The sequence below is a fragment of the Manis javanica genome, chromosome X, assembly GCF_040802235.1.
Source record: "Manis javanica isolate MJ-LG chromosome X, MJ_LKY, whole genome shotgun sequence".
NCBI classification, from domain to species: Eukaryota; Metazoa; Chordata; class Mammalia; order Pholidota; family Manidae; genus Manis; species Manis javanica.
Window position 1 is genome coordinate 95,705,968 of NC_133174.1, and position 21,663 is coordinate 95,727,630.

At 38.5% G+C, this 21,663-nt stretch overlaps 1 protein-coding gene across 1 annotated transcript in view; it reads left to right on the forward strand.

The window, feature by feature from the left end:
* The window catches only part of IL1RAPL2 (interleukin 1 receptor accessory protein like 2), a 1,159,060-nt gene that overhangs the window by 682,966 nt on the left and 454,431 nt on the right, over positions 1-21,663 (forward strand). The window lies entirely within an intron of this gene.

A 21,663-nucleotide genomic window follows, 5' to 3' on the forward strand; every position in this document is an offset into this window, starting at 1 on the left:
TTTTCTTTCTATATCATTTTTGTTTATGCCTAGCTTACCTTCTCGGAGTAGTAGTGTTAAAATCAGTTTGCCAATAATAATGCTTGCTTTTGATCCCTGAGAGTCACCTCTTTACCTGTTTTTTTGTCTTTTTCAAATTTGTGAATGTTAGCACAAAGAATAAAAAATGTACTTTCATTACAAACTAACACACACACACACACACACACACACACACACACTCACTTCGGTTCTGTATGCTGATTCTCTATCCTGATACATGACAGTTTTACTTCTTAGTCTGAATTTGTAAAGTACCTTTTATGATGGTTTAAATCATTTTTTAAAATTAAACTAGCATGTTTTTTCCCCCGTGAACTTGCAAAATAACTACTTATTGGGCCAATCACAAATAGCAAAGATCTGCTTTTGATTGCTTTCTGATTTCCTAAATGCAGACTAGACTTCCTAACTCACTCAAGCAGAGGAGTCAGTTATAGGCAATTAGACATCATTAATAAGTGACCCGACCATGCATAAATCCTTGTGGCATCATCACTTTGACCATAATCACACAATCCCTATCAGGTGCTTGTAGAGCACTTTCATTTGGGAATCATTTACGGAAGTTTGTAACCTTATAGGATTTGGCCTGGGTTTTAAGTTGGACCAAAATAAACACCAAACCTCTTTTATGCTCCCATCTAACGGATTATGGTGACAACACATTTGCTTCTTTATTTCCCTTTTACATTTTGGAAAGCAGAGCTATAGTTACTTATTTTGGGTATTTTTTTTTAAGTGTTAATTCACTTGCCCTAAGCTTTTAGTGTAATTGGACTATGGCTTTAAAATGTCTACCACCCAGAGGTTTTCTATTTTAATGTGCATCAGAATCATGGGGAAGAATCAAGGTAAGGTAAAGATGAGGCTTCTTCAATATGGATTCCCATCTCTTTCCCCCAGATTCTAATTCAGTCCATTAGTAAGACTGCAAACTTGCCTTTTTGTCTGGATGATTCTGTTGCATGCTTTTGGAGGATCATGAGAGCGTGGTGTTAAAGAAGTCAGCCATAGGTTTGAACACACACACAAACATGCATGTAACTAATTTTCATAAGCCCTAAATTGTTTTGCCTAAGCTCCTAAAGGCTGCCATGAAAATACAGGCTCTTGGTCAAGAGTGTGGGGATAAAGCAACCTCAGCCACTAAACCAGTAATTTCTTCATTTAACTTTTAAATAAAAATGTACTGAGTATATATTATATACTGGAAAACATAATTCAAACTTATCCTTAGGCCAGTGGTCGTCACTCATATAAGAAGACATCAAATTTATGTATTTATTCACACACTACAAATTTTATGCTTGACGTAGCAACAAAATGGCTTCTTGGTATGGAAGTTCAAGAGGTTTTTCTGTGAAGGTTTATTTTTATTTGCAATATTAGATAAATTATTTTGTACTTTGTATGCTCGGTATTAAAAAACAATTAACAAACAGGTTGTCCTCATAATTAAAACTATAAGGCTGGAATTAGAGTAGCCCACTTATACTTGTTTTGAGTTTAGCGATTTGCAGGCATGGAGTAGGAATTTCGATATGAAATTAGGTTGGTTAATTACAAAATTACATAGATAGAGGTTCCTTAAAATTGTGTATTGTAAGTATGTAAGTTTAAAAAGATAATCAAAATTTCAACAGTTTATTTTCTGCCTGTTCTTTTTAAATTTATAAATCTGAGAAATATTTCTTCAGTAAAACAAATGTTCTCTTAGAGTGTATAGGTGCTACTTGCTTTAAATAGATCAGCTATGAAAAGAACCAGATATTCAAAACTGATGAATTAGAAGGTAACCATTGGCTTTGTGAAATTATTTTTCTACATAAAAAAAATTTGTCATTGGATTTCTTTAAAGAGCCAGCTTTCCTACTGCATTAAAATAGATTTGATTTAAATGCAACTTTTTCTGGGACACTTTTCACATGTAAACCATAGCAGGATTGTATGATGTTATTGTAGACATATCTTTTGGTCCCTGCAGAGGCTGCAGATGAGTAGGGAAGGTTTAACAAGAAATAGACATGGACAATAATGTGTTGAGGACATTTGCCAAAGTTGTTTGCTAATTGTTTTACCTCCCACAGCATATTTTAGGTAGCTGTTTCAAAGACATTTTTTCCTTTATACTCACATTGGATATGGTGCCAAGGTCTAGTTGAAGTGGTAAGGAGAGAATGGAGAGTTGATTATACTTAGGATGGTGAGAAGGTAGGTGATAATTTGACTCGTGATAATGGAAGGAGAAGAGGAGTGGGAGAGGATGGGCAAGATAGTGGAATAGGTCCTCCTGGGAGTAGAGGAGAATGTCTGCCTTCAGAAGGTCAAAGGCAGACATAAATTACAAGGGCTCCCAAAAGCAAACAAGTGAAGCAAGCAGGAATCCAGCACTAATTAACTGTATTTGGAAGATAATTCACCATTCACCTGGCAAATCATTCACAAATGCATGATTTTATGCAGCTTTTTAGAAATGTACATTTGCTATTTAGGAAAACACTAACCTGTTCTCTGGGAAATATGCAAATAATACCCTTCTCCTTGATTATTACAGAGTTCCTGATTTGGGACCCTTACTGCATTAGGGATAATCTCTTAACCCATTGGTGTCTGAATGCAATGGCTAGAAAGAGGCTTATTCTGCGACTGTTTCAAAAATTTGCTGCTGGGTTACTATTAAGGAATAGTAGCAAAGCAGTCTGGACACACAAAGCTTGGTAAAACTGCTAAGTCGAAATTGGAATCAGTGTTTGGTGAAGATATTAAAATACATGGCTTTAGTATGTGCTTTTAATTTAGTACTGCTGCAGGTGACATTTAGACTCTTAGTTATTCTAACAAATACCCTTTCTCCGGTGCGGAGAATGGCACCTATTTACACACAGAGGAAGCAATTTAACATCTGGTTTGAAACCAGGCTTTCCGTGGCCCTGGCTCCTTCTTCCTTCATGCCTCTACTGTTAATGCTGAGACATTAAGGGTGAGAGTGGGTTTAGGAAAAACAGTGGAACATAGAAATTTATAGCAGAGAGTTGGGGGAACAAATAAATAGAATGATAATACAACAGGAAAAGTGATCTGTAAGCCAAAAACTATGTAATAATCAGAAAAGGGGCCTCCAGAGAGCTAATGCCTTTTGAGAGCTCACCGTGTAGTGGACATCTTGAGTAGTGTTTTTCATTTATTTTCTCATTAATCTTCACAACAACCATACAAGGGTGGAAACCTTTAGTGTCCCCATTTTATAGAGGAAGAAACTAAAACTTAGAGAGGTGAAGTAATGTGCCTAAGGTCACATACTTTATAACTGGCAGAGCACAGATATGCACTACATCTTTCAGACTCTCCGATACAACCTTTTAATCACCACTAAGCACAAACCATACAATTCCATTCACCAAATATATATTGCATACTTTGAAAAAAGATGTCAAACTGTTGATGTCAGTGTCCATCATTTGACTATAATGTCCTTTTTGGATATCAAATATTTGGTCTTCAATAATTGCCTGTTGAAACTTAGATGACCCTGAAAAGGGTATAGTCGACGTTTCACAGCCTAGTCCTTAGCTCTCTCAGTGAGTACCTTAGATCAGATCAGTAGGAATGACACACAGAATCAAATCTGAGTTTAGGATGGGGCCTAAAGGGAAACAAAGACAATCGTGGAGCCAGGAAAAGCAAGAGTATACAGAAGATGGGATTTGCCAACCTTCATGTTTTGATGCCATACGGCTCTATTAATATTAAAATCCTTATTGAGAAAAAGTAGATTCCACTGAGGTTCACTGTAGTTGTGACAGTGATTTTAAGCTAGTGGAAGTGAAACAGTGGAGAACAGGCTAAACAATTTGGTTCATTTGGTAAACACCAATCAAGATATAAATTAGTGCCTATTCTGTGTTACAAGGAGCCCAGCATCCAAGTTTCTAATGTGGTTCTGAAAACAGGTAGAGACAGAATTATATTCCTTTTGGAACCTATGAAAATTTTAAATGTGTTTATTAGAACAAATAGTGTTTCAAATAGGTTTTCTAGAATGCATTCCGTGGAGCTCTGATTTCAAGAAATGTTAATAGTTATTTGTGGGAGAGAGAAGAGGAGGGGATGGGAATGTAGAGAGGTCTGTGGCAATATATTTATCTGCTAGATCAAAGTTAAACAGTTTTCTTTTTTGCAAGGCATTTCAGGGCATCTTAATGCATATAATATTCTAATATGTATCATGATTTTCTAAAAGGAGGATGGTGTATAGCTTAGGACATTTCCTAAGCTTGCATGATCACAGAACACATTTTTTCCCCAAAAGCATCTGAGGATGCTAACTTTTCACAGAAAAAACTGTAAGAAAGCAAAGTAAGTAGCCAAATAAATACCTAGCTCTACTGGCATCCTACCAATGACTGTATCTTCAGTAGTTTCAATAAGAATCTTAGCTGGCATTAACTTTGTTTTACCATTATAGTCTTTTATTGTTTATCTTATTTTCTAAAATAGCCTGTTAAGCTCCTTAAGGATAGGGATTTGTTGACCTTTTTTTTTCCCCGACTGAACATATAGTAGATATTCAAACCTTAGGCATAGCTTCAGTTGTTCAGGTACTTATTTCATTGGTGAGTGCTCTTGTTAGGTACAAATAGGAGCTTTCTCTTTGTAGGGCACCTTATCATTTCAAAGCACTTTCACTTCTGAGATATTCTGTTTCTCACAGAACTTTATAGAGTTGGCAGCAAAGATAGTACTACTACTACTACCACTACCACTACTACTATTTGTATTTTTCAGAAGAGTAAACTATGGCTCATGGAACTTAAGCCATTTGCCCCAGGTTTGCAGCTGGTAAGTAACATGACTGGGACTAGAACCCCCATGTTCTACCCTAAATGCAATGCTTTCCTCTCCTACTTTACTCTGCCCACTGTCTTTTAATCCTGGGTTCTGGGCCAGAAGAAGAGATGATACAACCCCAGGAGGAATCCAAAGTTGATCACTCCAGAACTCAGGTCTAAGGATCCTGAAATAACCTGTTATTTAAAATATTCCTTTGCCAATTTACTGTCCTGACTTGAAGAAGAAACAGCCCTGATTCTGTTCCTTCTATAAGAGGAAAAGCATTTGCTCAATGGCTGAATCCAAACCAACAAAGGGGTAATGCCCTAGTCAATGAGCAAGTGCTTCTAGAAAACAGGCAGGTCATATATCTGAGTGAGTGAATGTTCAAGGCAACAAGCAGGGGCAAGTTGAAGAGTACTAGCCCCACTGACTTAGCCCTCGCTGATTGCTGTCACGTCGGGTTAAGAATCCAGTACTGTTAGGCCCTCTACTTTTTGAAGAGATGCTAGAAGTCTGGATTTTTACATGAAAATCTCTGGCTTGTTGATCACTGTGTAGACCAAATGAAACATGCCTGTAGGCTTAATTCAGTTTGGGGGCTGCCTATTTGTGGCCTTTGCCTTGAAAGATTTGGTTCAGTAGCACTTTTAAACAAGCGATTGGGCAGATGGCTCAGATTCTGCTCTACTATTCCAATCTCCAGCAATGAATGGAAAACAAAAAACAAAAAACAAAACACAAAACACAAAAAGCAACAGCCTTAAGTGGCTCAGAGAGCAATTAATCGACAAACTGAGAACAACAGTATTCAGAAGCCATCCTCATCACACCATCCAATAGATTGGTTGATCCAAGCAGAGAGTGAAGGGCACAATTTATGATGTAATCCTACAGGAGGGGTATTGACAAATTGATCACCTCACAGAGAAGAGTGATTCAGATAATGAAGCAAGTTGGTCTTAAATGTTACAGATAAATGAAGAGCCCTGGGGATAAAGCACCTGCCTTGAAGCCTCCCCGAAGCAGGGCAGTGGGAGGCCCTGGGGCAATCAAATCATTGGCTTATTTTTTCTTTCCGTCATGTGCTCTCTAAGCATCCAGTTAACATGATCTGAATGCCTGTGTCCTGATTATCACATGAGAACGTATCTCCTTGATACCTTTTGGGTAATTTAATGAGGAAACACCTCAGCAGTCAATAATTCTTAACTGCATTAAGGGAACTTTCACATGACTGACTGTGCATTGCATAAGTGACTGTTCTTTTGCACAGTTGCAGGTGCAGAAATCTCATGACTGAAACCGGCTTGCAGCAGCTCCTTTGCCTTTCCTCCTAGGCTTCTCTCTCCTTTCTGAGGTGACCCTGTCCTTTCCTAGCCTATCCAGCCCACCCTGAATAACATCTTTGCCCCTTCTCTAACTCTTAAATTTCCTAATGTCCTGTCTTCTGTAGCTCATTTCTTCAGATCCTTGCTTTCTGCTGGGGCTAATCTAATACCTCAATGAGATAAAGAATTCATGACTGATAATGGCCAGAATTGTTTCCTTTCTCAGCTAATGTATTTGCAATTTAATAGATATTTCAACAACTCTGTAACTCACAGGCATGACTAATGGTGGGAATTTCTGGCAGCTTTATAGTGCCTGTGGGGGCCTTTCCAAGAGTGTCACAATTCATACCCTGCAGGTGGCTGCTTGCTCCTTCTAGAAACAAGGTCAACTCTACTCATGACCTTGGGAGACTAGAAGACAAAAAAATATACCTGCTTAGAATTAGTGGGCCTTGAGTATCAGTCTAAAGAGGGATTTTTTCCCCTTACTCTTCTGCCACTCCTATTTTGTCTCTTTATTCTTTTTTTCTCTGCCCCAGCCTGTGACACAGAGCTATCTATTAGCCCTGTTGGTGACAGCCAGAGTCAAAGTGATTTCCAGTCTCTGGCTAAGGAAAATGTTTGTGTCATGTTTCTGTGCCCTACAGGGAGATGAACAAATACTAATAACTGTCCCATCAGCAGAAAGACAGTCTTGTTTCCCTGGAAAGTCAGAGACTGTGAGAACATTCTTTCCTGTGGGTTTATTTCGCAAATAGCTGTGCAGGACACCAGCTTGGAGGGCTGACGGTGAGCAAGTTAGAGCACATGGCAGCAGGATCTGGCAAACGTGCCCAATCCAGGCCAGTTCCGCTCCAGTGGCTCTCTTCCAGCACCGGAGGTGATCATTGACTCCTTGGCTGACTCCTCTAACTTAAGGGTGGGGGAGGGGGTTCTTGGGAACAGATTGCATTGTGACCCCAAGGAGTATAGGCCCATGAGATCCATGTGCACATATTTTCTTAGGTCTGTTATGTTCATTTGTGAAACTCTCAGCTACCTTGCTCACCCCCAACCTGAATGCAGTGGCTTGAGCAAGCCGAGAATATTTTGTCAAGCCACTCTTCTAAAGGAATGAAAATTGGAAGCTTGGTATGGTGTGAGATCAGCCATGAACTAGATCCGATAGAATGGAGCAGATGCTGAAAGGATGACCATTTATTAGATCAGGCATTGAATTTTATGATCAGTCAAAGTTCACAGTAACCTTGGAAGGTTGGTGATATTACCTCTGTTTTATAAGGAAAGAAATGGAGACTCAGAGAGGATAAGTTACCTGTCTATAATCACACAGCTAGTAAGTGGTGGAGCTAGGATTTGAACCTACATTTGTTCCAAAACCTTGCTTTTAAAGCAACCTGCTACAATCTACCTGCATGTCTCCTGCACACAATAGTGCTCAATAAATGCCACGAGTTACTTTCTTTCCTGCATGCTTGCCTGCTTCATGCCCTTTTACTCCTCTTTGCCAAAGCACATTTGTACTTCTGTACTTCCTCCTTGAAGCCTTCATAGATTAACCTCATTTTACAATCACCTATTTCTTCCAAATTCCCTTGGCAATTTTGCAAAAGTTTTCACCCTGCTGTCTGATACTATAATTATTTTCTTAGTGATCTTCTTTGTGTGGGTTTTGTCTCGCCAATTAGATTAATGTCCTCCAAGATCCGTTGTCCCCCATACAAAGCTTTACCTCAACATTTAGATAAAATAAAACAATCATGGAGCTAGGAGCTGGGCTCTGTGCTTTCAGATATATGATCTCATTTCAGTGTCTCAGAATCCTGAAGTTTTGTCACTTTAGCCCCACTTCACAGAGGTTGAGATTGAGATTCAGAGAAATTGAGTAACTTTTCTCAATGTTTTACAGCAACTGAAGAAAGCACTTGAACGAAGATTCAGATTGGTTTTGTTTTCTCAAAGCCTAAGCTATTTCCACTAGTAAATGCTCACAGAACTACACATCACTCATAGTACTATGATCTGATTCGACTAAAACAAATTTTCTTATATGTAGAAGGATAAGACCGTTTGCTGAGAAAAATATCTAGAGGGAGCTGCTTCTAAGATACACATATGTATATATACATATATAAAGATATATATATATATGTAAATTCCTATAATATATATATACAAGAATTTTATAGGAAGGAATTTTTTGCTAAAAGAAGGAATTTAATGCTAAAACTAAATTTAATGCTAATTTTTTGCTAAAAGAAGGAATTTAATGCTAAGTTAACCCATGGAAAACTCAGAAAACTTGATTTGCTCCCTTGCATCCTGCTTCCGAACAGAAAAACATGATTCAATTCCTCAGTCTGACAGTAGCTGTGTGATTTTGAGAAAAATAATTTACCCTTCTGAACTTCAGTATTTTCCCCCATACAAAATGGGGACCCGGTGTTGCTGTGTTGAGTGAAGAAAATGTGTGAAAAACACTTATAATGGTGTCTGGGAAACAGTAGGTACTCAATAAATGATATTAAATATTATGATTAGTATCATTATCATCATCGTTATTACTGGAAAGCTTGCAAAGATGACCTCCCAGCATTTTACCACAAGAAAGCAGTCTGACAAATGGTCTAAGACAAGTTGCTACTTTTAATAGCATGCTTCTTTTACTGGGGACAAGTTTTGAAAATTAGGAAGTTAACCAGGGTCTATGACAAACTCGGGCAACAAGCTTTATACGTAGGTATTTCAGGCAAAGCTATTTTATTCAGGGAGATGCAGTCATGTGCAATAATTGTCAATTAAGGTGGTCAGAGCAAACATTGTTGTCTATATAAATAAGCTTTTGCAGCCAGCAAGACATTTTAACGATATGTGAGCCATGACCAAAGGCTACTGAGACAAAGCTGAGGTAGAAATGAGACCTGAGGACAAGCGTGTTAAAGAGAGTGGCCTTTTCCTGTCCAGCAATTCCTTATGTCATTATGATTCATAACTGGTGGTTTATAAATGCAGTTAAATGGCCTCCTTTGGCTGTCAAATAGGGAAATAATTCATCAGTTCAAGTCCATAAATCACTTCTTGGTACGAGGAGTACTTTATATAGCTAGCAATCTCTCCGTGATTTGGCACTATGCTCCAGTAGGGCTCCTGAGGAGCAACTGGGAAGCAGCAGATACAGAAGACTGCATAGGCATGGGGCTTCTGGCAGAGAAGGTTGATTCCTTTCTGGGGCATGTTGCTTTGATCCTCTCTGACTGGTTAGGAAAAACACCCGCTTGTTTGTCCGGCAGATAGCAATCACTAAATATATTCACTGAATTAGTGAATGTAAATGTTTCATGTGTTTTGAATCTTTTGCATCAGAGCCCACCTACAGTGTCTGATAAATCTAGCTGTATTCTGGGAAAATGAGATGAAAAGGCAGTCATAATAACATCCAGAAGATATTGGGTCAGTACCTTGAGTTATGTGCTCAATTTTGATGGTTAGAGCATCATAGCTTTACTATAAACTCTGGCATAAGAGTTACATTATGCTTTAATCTTTTTCTGAGAAAAGGTATTTTAATTCCTAATTTAATTACCTAACTCCCTTGCTCTTAAAATCAAACATCTATTAGTATCTGTATCCTTATATTTTGTGCCAGTGAAATTATCTTCGTGATGCTAATTAATTTATCTCCTATCTAGCTTAGAAGGTGAGAGGTGAAAAGGACATTTTGGGACAAGTAAGCAAGTATTTTTATCTAGTTCTGTGGCCAGCAACCCTGGATCTACAATTATTATACTTGCTATTCTTTTTAACAGTCATCAGATACTCATTGTGCTGGGTGAATATATGTGAACTAAAAGTCACATTGTTCTGCCCTAATTGAGCCTGCAGTATACTGGTGGGAGGTAAAAGAGATTAAACCAACACATGGATAAATGTATAATTGATAATTGCACTAAGTGATAAAAAGGGAAATAACTGAGACTAACTGAGAAGTAGGTAGGCCCTCACTTTATATGCAATCATTGTGGAAGGTCTACTTGGAGCTAAATAACATTTAGACTGGACCATGAAGGTTAAGAGAAAACCATCTAGTTGAAGAGTGGGTGAGAAATATTTCAGAGGGAATAGCACTTGTTGACTTTGAGGTACTAAAGATACTTGCATGCTTAGGGAACAGAAAGAGAACAGCCTGTCTGCATCATAAGGAACAGTGGGGAGAGTGAGGCAAAATGAGACTGGAAAGGTAGGCAAGAGCCCGATAACACAGTGCTTTATAAGGATTTGGTCTTTATCCCAAGAGAGAGAGGACACCATTGGATGATTTTAAGTATAAAAAGTCACATTCCTTCTGACTTATATGTAAAAAAAATTTTCCAGTTTCTCCATGAAGAATAGATGGAAGGAGGCAGGGAGACAAGTTAGGAAGCTCTTATTAGCACCTCAAAGAAATATCATGATGGCTTGGACCAGAGCGGTGATAATAGAGATAGAAAAATAGGGACAGTTTCAAGAATTATTGTAGAGATAGAAATGACTGGACATTCTCATGATGATTCCTAGGTTTTTGGCTTTAGTAATAGAGTGGATAGTAGTTCTGTTTACTGAAATGAAGAAGACCGAGGGTGGCAAAATTCTGCGGCAAGATTCAGGAGTTCTGTTTTGGCCATATTTTATTTGAGATACCTATTAGACATCCTGGAGTAGATGTTGAGTAGGCAGTTGGATATATGAGTCTGGCATTCAGGGAAAAGTCTGAGATAGATTTATAAATTTTGGAGCTGTCAGCATGGTTGTAGGGTAGGATACAATGAAGTAGTAAATTGTGTGGGGCGGCTGATGATTACTATAGGAGATCGATGCAAACTGCAGCTCTTAAGCCTTATGTTACATATTTTCTCCAGAATCATGACAGTGTAAGAAAGCTACTTGTCATGATTTTTCCAAACCTCATCAAATTGTTAAATATCAAGCAAGATGTTTGTACCTGTACTTTTGCTGATATGTAGAGATAGCATCCTGCATTTAGCTGACATTTGAATCCCTCAGAGCTAGAGGAATATAACTAATGACATACTAAGTATAGTCACTGTTGTATATGCCCAGCACCATATTAATTACTTTACATACATTTATTTTTAATCATTACCACAGCTCTTTAAAGTACAGATCTTAATTTATACATAAAGAAACTCAGACTCAAGAAGTTACAGTAGTTATCCAAGGCCACACAGCAATCATGCAGTAGTCTTTTCCCCATTCCAATTCCATACTTCAAGAAAAGTAACTCTAAATTTTCTTTCAGATTCTAACAATTTCCTAAGTCTTTTACACCCCAAGGAAAAGGGAGAAAAGATGGTGACATGTAAACTTGCTGCTAGATTGTTCTCAATTTTGAGTAAAATCCTACTAAGTTGGATTGTTGCGTTGGGCCTGTCCTTAGACTTCTGCTGCACAAGCACAGCCTGCTGCTCAGATACCCTTTGCTGTTGGTCATTCTCACCATCCCGCACTCACCGCCAGGTTTATTGAGATAAAATTGATATATAGGCTTTCTGGTCATTCTGAAGCTGTCTGCCTGCCTAAACTAGGAGCGAACTTCAAACCCTCTGAATTCTTGGTTTGAGGTCTACTCCCAACAGGAGGACAGCTCCCTTACTGTGGTACAAAGAAAGAAGCATAAAGCTTGGTATATAGTTGATTCATAATAAATGAAAGCTATTGTAATTTTCATCATTTCATTGGATGATCACTTTAAAAAACCCCTGTGGATTAGGTGTTATTATTTTACTGTGAGGAAATCAAGCTTCAGAGAAGTTAAGTAACGTGGTCACACAGCTAATAAGGGACTAAATTGGAATTTGAAGGCCAGTCTCTCTGATTCCTAAGCTTGTCATTCATGCATCCTCAAGTTTAATGACCAAGTGAAGCCAGGATACTGCATTAGAGAATGGTGAGAGGTAAGGTTAGGTAAAGTATACTTGATTTCCAGAGGGCCTTGCATGGCAGGGAGAATAACTCATATTCTTGGAAAATTTGGGTATATTCACCACAGAAGAGTTATGATTATTTCCTCACTGATAGATAAGTTCTAGCTTTTGGACACTGGGTACCTGTTTCCCAACTGAAGTCCCTCACAATGGTACAATTACCTTCCCTTGTGCTATCAGGTTTGCACATCTTTCCTTCTTGCAGTCCTTCATTTTAACTCAGTTCAAGAAACAGTTTTGTAAATCTCTCTCCTCTGCAAAGACTTTATGCTACTTGCAGCTGCGTTAGTAGCTGAGAGCATGCAGGTACATGCAGTTCATTGTACCAACTGGACTCATTGCACCAACTGCAGGATGATGAGGACTAGAGAGGGAGATACTGGAGGGATAGCCAATATCATTTTCTGAGCTTCTGCAAGAAAGCAGCATACAATGTCCTACCCTGTCAAGCAAATATTCTCCAACTCTCAGAGGCTTCTTTTTATTTTTTTTATTTTTTATTTTATGTTTTTGTTTTTGTTTTTGAGAGGGCATCTCTCATATTTATTGATCAAATGGTTGTTAACAACAATAAAATTCAGTATAGGGGGTCAACGCTCAATGTACAATCATTAATCCATCTCAAGCCTAATTCTCGTCAGTCTCCAATCTTCTGAAGCATAACGAACAAGTTCTTACATGGTGAACGAATTCTTACATAGTGAATAAATTCTTACATGGTGAACAGTACAAGGGCATTCATCACAGAAACTTTTGGTTTTGATCATGCATTATGACCTATAAACAATCAGGTCAAATATGAATATTCATTTGATTTTTGTACTTGATTTATATGTTGATCCCACATTTCTCCTATTATTATTATTATTTTTATTTTTAATAAAATGCTGAAGTGGTAGGTAGATGCAAGATAAAGGTAGAAAACATAGTTTAGTGCTGTAAGAGGGCAAATGTAGATGATCAGATGATCAGGTGTGTGCCTATGGACTAAGTATTAATCCAGGCTAGACAAGGGTAGCAAGACATCCACGGATGCAGAAGATTTCTCTCCAAGTAGGGGGGGTGAGGTTCTGAGCCTCACCTCTGTTGATCCCCAAATTCTCACCTGATGGCCCCCCTGCGACTGTGCCTGTCTTAGGTTGTTCCTCCCTTGAGGAATCTTACCCGTCTCTGGCTAACCAGTCATCTTCCGGGGCCATACAGGGAAATGTAAAGTTGGTAAGTGAGAGAGAAGCCATATTGTTTGCAAAGGTTAGCTTTTTACTTCTTTGCAGATTTATGCCCTGTGGCTTCTATGCCCAGCACTTGTCTCGAGGTATCTTTACCAACTGGAGGAATTATGATACTCGGTAAATTCGATATGAGGCACGAATTCTATTTAAGGGTTGTAATTAGGAAGGAAGAAGAAAAGCTATAGATGTAGCATATGAAGAAAACTTGGGAGGATTGATTATTTCTTTGACATATCTTCTTGTATAGTACCTTAAGTATGTATAGGTTTTAAACTACTAACTAATTTGCACACACATATTAACATAATAGGAATACGGTGACATAAACAAAGCAAATCTATAATTACCATCCATCTCCAGTGAAGCCAAGAAAACCATTTAGGCACCCTAGGCATTTGTGAAAATTTATCTATGATATGATGGATATTGTCCAACTGTACTTGAACCATCAGACAAATTAAAGCAGCCCATTTCTGGGATCTGTTCACATCCCATATGTTCTTTTAACCATAGATAGTCTATAGTCATGAGATTTTGGAGTGCTACAACTTGCACCCCTCCCAACTCCTGGTTGAGTTCCAACAGTACAGATCCGGTCAAATTCGTTGTCTCACTGTATGCACATGCCAGCCTAGACATCTCCCTCCTCATTCTTATGGCAAGTCCAGGAGACAGTGGGCTGGATGCAGCCACAACCGCAGCATCGTCCGGATCCCTGTGGAGGCTTTTTGATGATCATCCCCTGGCACAAGTCCTCCAGAGAGTGCTGATGCCGGAAGCTCCTCCTCATATCGTGTCTTAGTTCATTTTCTGGGTATCCAAGCTAGGCCTTGATCTTCTGCATAGAAACAAACAGACCCTTTGCCCACACTTTGACATGCCCTCTATACCACTGTGCAGAACTCATTGGAGGTCAGCACACAGTAACTGCTTTTTTTTTTTTTTAATTAAGAGAAAGGAATATTATCAGAAAAGAGTACCTCCATAGCTGATCATCTGACACCCTTTAAGTGATCAACATTAAGGATATTTAAAGCATGCGTTGATCTTTGATTTACCAATAGTTTTATCCTGTTAAGGAGTAATCCCCCTTTTCTTTCTTTCTTTCTTTTTTTTTTTAAACTTTTAATCTACACTTACATGAAGAATACTATGTTTACTATGCTCTCCCCTATATCAGGTCCCCCCTAACAACCACATTACGGTTACTGTCCATCAGCTTAGCAAAATGTTGTAGAGTCACTACTTGTCCTCTCTGTGTTGTGCAGCCCACCCTCCCCTTTCTCCCTCCCCCCATGCATGCTAATCTTAATACACCCCTTCTTCTTCCCCCCCCCTTATCCCTCCCTGCCCACCCATCCTCCCCAGTTCCTTTCCCTTTGGTACCTGTTAGTCCATTTTTGGGTTCTGTAATTCCGCTGCTGTTTCGTTCCTTCAGTTTTTCCTTTGTTCCTATACTCCTCAGATGAGTGAAATCATTTGGTATTTCTCTTTCTCTGCTTGGCTTATTTCACTGAGCATAATACTCTCCAGCTCCATCCATGTTGCTGCAAATGGTTGGATTTTTCCACTTCTTATGGCTGAGTAGTATTCCATTGTGTATATGTACCACATCTTCTTTATCCATTCATCTACCGATGGACATTTAGGTTGCTTCCAATTCTTGGCTATTGTAAATAGTGCTGCGATAAACATAGGAGTGCATCTGTCTTTCTCAAACTTGATTGCTGCGTTCTTAGGGTAAATTCCTAGGAGTGGAATTCCTGGGTCAAATGGTAGGTCTGTTTTGAGCATTTTGATGCACCTCCATACTGCTTTCCACAATGGTTGAACTAATTTACATTCCCACCAGCAGTGTAGGAGGGTTCCCCTTTCTCCACAGCCTCGCCAACATTTGTTGTTGTTTGTCTTTTGGATGGCAGCTATTCTTACTGGTGTGAGGTGATACCTCATTGTAGTTTTAATTTGCATTTCTCTGATAATTAGCGATGTGGAGCATCTTTTCATGTGTCTCTTGGCCATCTGTATTTCTTTTTTGGAGAACTGTCTGTTCAGTTCCTCTGCCCATTTTTTAATTGGATTATTTGTTTTTTGTTTGTTGAGGCGTGTGAGCTCTTTATATATTCTGGATGTCAAGCCTTTATCGGATCTGTCATTTTCAAATATATTCTCCCATACTGTAGGGTTCCTTTTTGTTCTATTGATGGTGTCTTTCACTGTACAGAAGCTTTTCAGCTTAATGTAGTCCCACTTGCTCATTTTTGCTGTTGTTTTCCTTGCCCGGGGAGATATGTTCAAGAAGAGATCACTCATGTTTATGTCTAAGAGGTTTTTGCCTATGTTTTTTTCCAAGAGTTTAATGGTTTCATGACTTACATTCAGGTCTTTGATCCATTTTGAGTTTACCTTTGTATATGGGGTTAGATAATGGTCCAGTTTCATTCTCCTACATGTAGCTGTCCAGTTTTGCCAACACCATCTGTTGAAGAGACTGTCATTTTGCCATTGTATGTCCATGGCTCCTTTATCAAATATTAATTGACCATATATGTTTGGGTTAATTTCTGGGGTCTCTAATCTGTTCCACTGGTCTGTGGCTCTGTTCTTGTGCCAGTACCAAATTGTCTTGATTACTATGGCTTTGCAGTAGAGCTTGAAGTTGGGGAGTGAGATCCCCCCTACTTTATTCTTCTTTTTCAGGATTGCTTTGGCTATTCGGGGTCTTTGGTGTTTCCATATGAATTTTTGAATTATTTGTTCCAATTCATTGAAGAATGTTGCTGGTAATTTAAGAGGGATTGCATCAAATCTGTATATTGCTTTGGGCAGGATGGCCATTTTGACGATATTAATTCTTCCTAGCCATGAGCATGGGATGAGTTTCCATTTATTAGTGTCCCCTTTAATTTCTCTTAAGAGTGACTTGTAGTTTTCAGAGTATAAGTCTTTCACTTCTTTGGTTAGGTTTATTCCTAGGTATTTTATTCTTTTTGATGCAATGGTGAATGGAATTGTTTTCCTGATTTCTCTTTCTATTGATTCGTTGTTAGTGTATAGGAAAGCTACAGATTTCTGTGTGTTAATTTTGTATCCTGCAACTTTGCTGTATTCCGATAGCAGTTCTAGTACTTTTGGAGTGGAGTCTTTAGGGTTTTTTTATGTACAGTATCATATCATCTGCAAATAGTGACAGTTTAACTTCTTCTTTACCAATCTGGATTCCTTGTATTTCTTTGTTTTGTCTGATTGCCGTGGCTAGGACCTCCAGTACTATGTTAAATAACAGTGGGGAGAGTGGGCATCCCTGTCTGGTTCCCGATCTCAGTGGAAATGCTTTCAGCTTCTCGCTGTTCAGTATAATGCTGGCTGTGGGTTTATCATATATGGCCTTTATTATGTTGAGGTACTTGTCAGAGGCTTCTTTTTAAACTAATTAATTAGTTGTTCAGTCATTTCTACTCAGAATTCTAGCTAAAGAGACTTTTGATTTCCCCTGTAATAGGCACAAACTAGGAGTAGCTTCAAGAGTAGATAAGAGCTAGAAAGGGCTTTGAAGAGCATCTAATCTGAGAACCTCATCCTGTAGTTAAGGTAGCAGAATCCAGAGAGGTTAATTTATATGCCCCAAAGACATAGTTTGGGAGTGGCGAAAGTGGGACTTTTTCCAATTCAGTACTGCTTTCTACCACCCTCTACCACTCCACAGTGCCTTTTTAACTTAGTCCTAAGTCTTGCCTCAGAGGCCTCTTTATATGCCACATTTAATCGATGTCTTCATTCCAGTTGAAATATCTAAGTCAAATTAATGTAAAGCCTTTAGAGAGTTCTGCTGATCTGGTTTATAAAAGTCATTCAAGCAAAACTGTGGAAGTATATGGGATTTTTGACATTTCCCACGAGCTGTTAGCTTATATTCTTCAATAACTCTCAGAATTTACAATAAAAGACTACAACTTTCAAACTAAACTTGGCAGACTTCATATTTATCCCTTTTTGGTGGGTTTGTAAGTGAGTTTTCTAATCTAAAGATTTTTTGATCCTTAGAACATGCACCCTTCCTTTGTGATTATGTGCACCACAAGATCACCTCATGAACTACTTCATGCACATTGAACTCTGTTAGCAGGAAGATACTCGATGATACTGAGAAAATCACTCCAGAAGCCTCCCTTACTCTAGAGGAAGTATGACAGAGTGGAAAGAGCAAAGGATTTAAAGTCAGAAAGTCTGGTTTCAGAATCTTTCTTTACCACCAACTTGCTGAGAGACCCTAGGCAAGTGATTGAATTTCTCTGAGCCCCTGTTTCTACATCTGTTTATATATCTTTATCTTGCAGTTGTTGGGAGAATTTGAGATAACAGAGTAAATGATACCTATTTCTGTCACTGCTGTTGTCATTATGATTATTATTTACTGCTCCTATGACTAGTACTACTAGTACTAATATAAGTACTGCTATTACTGTTACTATTACTAATCTATTTAGTAGGCTGAAAAAGAGGAAAATGCCCCATGTATATATTGAGAGATGGTATCGGCTCAAGAGTAGAGAGGACTGGAGACAGGGTAAGACAAACTATAATAGAACAAAACAGTTTCTAATAACACATTATAATTCAGAAAGTTCAAACAGGTTACTGAAGAAAAACAGTACCTTTCTTGACTTGTAGAAAATATAACTTTATAAATGAAATTGTTATAAAAATCACCCTTTCTTTAAACTAGCCTGTAAGTTCCAGTTAGAATGAGAATGAAATCTCTCTTGCCCCTTTGTATGCCTATTGCTTTAACACAGTGCTCGACACAGTGTGAGAGATTAAAGAATATTTGTTGAATGAGTGGCAAAAACTCCTAAAGGTAAAAATATATATTATTTAGTTGCTCCTTTTCTGTATAGTTTTATTAATTTATATATTTTAAAATATATTTTTTACCTACTGTATGACTGTGCACAGCCCCAGAAGTGATGGGGTGAGCAAACTTAGACACAGCTGTTACCTTGACGAGTTTAAAATCTTGTGGGAGAAACAGACCTTAAGCAATCACACAAATAAATACGAAATTTTAATTTTGAAAATACTATGAAGGAAAGGGGTATACCTGCTAAAAGAACATGTACTGGGGGGGAATTTGACCTAATCAGAGAGGCCAGAAGTTAAGCTTAAGCAGAGATACCAAGAGTAAGTGGGCATTAACTAAGAAAGGAAAGGAAGGGTTTATCCAGAAAAAGCAGCAGCATGTGTAAGCGTGCTCCATGGAAAGATCATGATAAATACCAGGAGCTAATAAATAAAGCAAACCGTAGCTGACTGGAGTGAAGTGAGAGGGGAGGAGATAAGAACAAGCTGAAGCTGGAGGCATGGTTAAGGGACAGACAATTCAGGGCCTTTATGCCACACTTAAGATTTTCTCTTCAGCCTAAAAACAATGAGAAGCCATTAATGTGATTTTAAAGAAGGGTGTGGGGGTGATATCAGATACTTTCCATGTAGAGAATGGATTGTACAGAATAGATGTGATTGTGTTAGTCCAGGCTAGAGGTAATAATAACTTGGACTAGGGTAGCAGTTGTGGCTATGGAGAGAGTAGATGGACTTGAGGGCTGCCCAAAAGATCAAATCAACAAAAGTTGGTGATGAATTAAATGAATAGCTCTTAAGTAATGCTTCGTTTTCTTGTTTGTTCTACTGGATGAGTTGTGGTGCCTTTGGAGGAAGGTCCAGGTATGACAAGGTTGGTCAATCACAAATTTTTCTGTGTGCTACTTCGTGCCAGGTACCATGTTAGATGTTGCTTATTCAGAGATAAACGAATTATGGTCCTTATCTTCAGGAAGCTCACAGTCTAGTCGGGCAGGGGGTACATAAAATCAACAGGTGGTTAGTGAACTCAACAGTGGGCTGAATATCTTGATAGAAGTTGGCCCGAGATGCAGTGGAGGCCCAGAGGAGGGGAATCGCCATGAGACTGGGCAGGGTTGGGAAACTGTGGGTAGGAAGGGGAAGCCAAGGGAAGAGAGTGGTCACTGTGGCATTGGGTTATTTTGTGTTTGATATTCACTCATTAAGCTTTGAAGGGGGAAAACCAGAAACAAAACCCTTTTCCTCCATTCCTTCATCTCCGTTCTCTGCTTAGGTGCTTAGGACAACCAATAGCCTGACTGTGTACTCCATGCCTCTTAATAAAGAGGCAACTCCTAGTGTCACTGTCTGATTTCTCAATCCCTGGAAAACTATTCAGTATTCTTCTCCCTTTACAATAAATACAGTAGGCTCCTGAAAAGTGATGTATAATAAAATTGGGGTAAATTAAATCTTGCTTTAAATAAACTGAGTAGTTTGCTATTTATTTCTGTAAATTAAAACATCATTTTCTAATCTTTTTCCATATATTTGCATTTAATTCCTCAACTTTGCTTAAGGCGGCATCTATATTTTATTTACTTAAGTTTTATTTAAATAACTTCCAAATAAATAAGCCAGGCAGAGAAAGACAAGTACCAAATGATTTCACTCATCTGTGGAGTATAACAACAAAGCAAAAACTGAAGGAACAAAACAGCAGCAGACTCACAGACTCCAAGAAGGGGCTAATGATTACTAAAGGGAAAGGGGATAGGGAGTGAGGGAAGGGAGGGAGGGAGAAGGGGATTAAGGGGCATTATAATTAGTACTCACAATATTGGTAGGTCACAGGGAAGGCAGTATAGCATGGAGAAGACAAATAGTGACTCTATAGCATCTTACTATGCTGATGGACAGTGGCTGCAGTGGGATGTGTGTGCAGGACTTGATAATATGGGTGAATGTAGTAACTACAATGTTGTTTACGTGAAAACTTCATAAGATTGTATATCGATGATACCTTAATAAAAAAGGGTAATAAATAAATAACTTCTAAATAGATTTTTCTTACATACATTTATTATTTATTTATTTATTTTTTAAATTTGATATCATTAATTTACAATTACATGAGGAACATTATGTTTACTAGGCTCCCCCCTTCACCAAGTCCCCCCCACAAACCCCATTACAGTCACTGTCCATCAGCATAGTAGGATTCTGTAGAGTCATTACTTGTCTTCTCTGTGTTGCACAGCCCTCCCTGTGCCCTCCCCCCACATTATCCATGCTAATCCTAATGCTCCCTTTCTTTCCCTCCCCCCTTATCCCGCCCTTCCCTCCCCTCCTCCCTAGTCCCTTTCCCTTTGGTAACCATTAGTCCATTCTTGGGTTCTGTGATTCTGCTGCTGTTTTGTTCCTTCAGTTTTTGCTGTGTTCTTATGCTCTACATATGAGTGAAATCATTTGCTACTTGTCTTTCTCCACCTGGCTTATTTCCCTGAGCATAATACCCTCTAGCTCCATCCATGTTGTTGCAAGTGGTAGGATTTGTTTTCTTCTTATGGATGAATAATATTCCATTGTGTATAACGTACATTTATTTTTTAATCAACTTGATTATGATATAATTTGCATTCAATAAAACGTGCCCATTAATGAGTTTTGACAAACACATGTACCCTTGTAACCCTGAAATGTTGCAGTTGGTCCCCTTCACCCCTGGTTGCAGGCAACTGTCTGTCTATTTTTTCACTAGATTAGTTTTGGCAGGGCTCACATTTAATGGCCTCTAGTGAATATTGCTGTGAGGATATACCAGTGAATGCTACTCCCCCATCCTTTTTTTACTTTAAATTAAAATTATTAAAGTCTGTATATTAGTAACTAAACCTTTAGTCTATATATTAGTAATTACATAGACTAGGGAAAAATGCAGATCACATCATGTTTGTTTTAGTATGTTTCCTGGGGTCATGGTTGTGGTAGTGTGTTCAAAGAAGGAATTCTAGGAAAGATAATCTATGAGGACTACAAAATAATGGGTCTTTATTCACACTCAGTTAGTCATGCCCATACAAATTAAGTTACTATTATGTATTGGTACTCTCTTTTTCTGTTTGTTAAAACTACCATTCTTAACTTTTATATGTCAAAGGTAGATTTTCAGAATGGGCTCAAGACTTGCCATACAGACCAGGGTTTAAATCTTTGTCCCACCCTCTTGCCAGCTATCTGATCCTGGACAGGCACTTAGTCTCTCTGAGCCTCAGTTTTCCCAGTCTGTTAAGTGGAATTAATAGCGTATTCCTTCTGGGATTATTGTGAGGATAAAAAGAGATATTATACATAAATTCTGCCTAGTACAGAAAAGCCATTGACAAATGCAGGTCCTTCTAA